Here is an 849-nt window from a genome sequence, read left to right as displayed (position 1 = left end):
TGAGGCACATTCTATAGTAAACTAGGAGTTTACTAATTTCAATACGTTTATACTTTGGCATGATCATCTGGGACATCATTAATCTATAACGATGAGATAAGTTATAGAAAATTCAAATGGGCATACATTAAAGAACTTGAAGGTTCTTTCAAATTGTGAATTTTCATTTAATGCTTGTTATCAAGTCCAGTTAATTGTGAGGTCATCACCAACAAAAGTTGGGATTGAGTCCCCTACGCTCTTGAAACACATATATAGGGATATTTGTGGACCCATTCACCCATCTATTGGGTTGCTTAGATACTTTATAGTCCTAATACAGGCTTTTTCTAGATGGTCTTATGTGTTCCTCTTATCATCCCGCAACTTGACATATGCAAAATTGTTGGCACAAAAAATATCATTACGGACATAATTTTTTGATAATCAGATTAAGTCTATTCGCCTTGATAATGCTGCAGAATCTTAGCGATTGGGATAAGAGTGGAACATCCTGTAGGTCATGTTCACACTCAAAATGGCTTTGCTGAGTCATTAATTAAACGTCTGCAGTTGATAGCAAGATCATTGCTTATGAAAATTAAGTTACCCACTTCTGCTTAGGGCCATGCACTTTTGCATGCTACAATACTTGTTCGTCTTAGACTGATAAGTTATCATAAAATTTCTCTGTTGTAATTGGTTTTAGGTCAAGAGCCTAATATATCTCATCTGAGAATTTTTTGGTGCGATGTATGGATGTCTATAGCACCACCAAATCACACTAAGATGGTTGGTTTTGAATCACCCTCTATTATTCGTTATCTTGAATTATTAATGGGAGATATGTTCACCGCTCGATTTGCGGAT

The sequence above is a fragment of the Capsicum annuum genome, chromosome 3 (assembly GCF_002878395.1).
Source record: "Capsicum annuum cultivar UCD-10X-F1 chromosome 3, UCD10Xv1.1, whole genome shotgun sequence".
NCBI classification, from domain to species: Eukaryota; Viridiplantae; Streptophyta; class Magnoliopsida; order Solanales; family Solanaceae; genus Capsicum; species Capsicum annuum.
The sequence above is the reverse complement of the archived record's forward strand: the minus strand, read 5'-3'. Positions refer to the sequence as shown.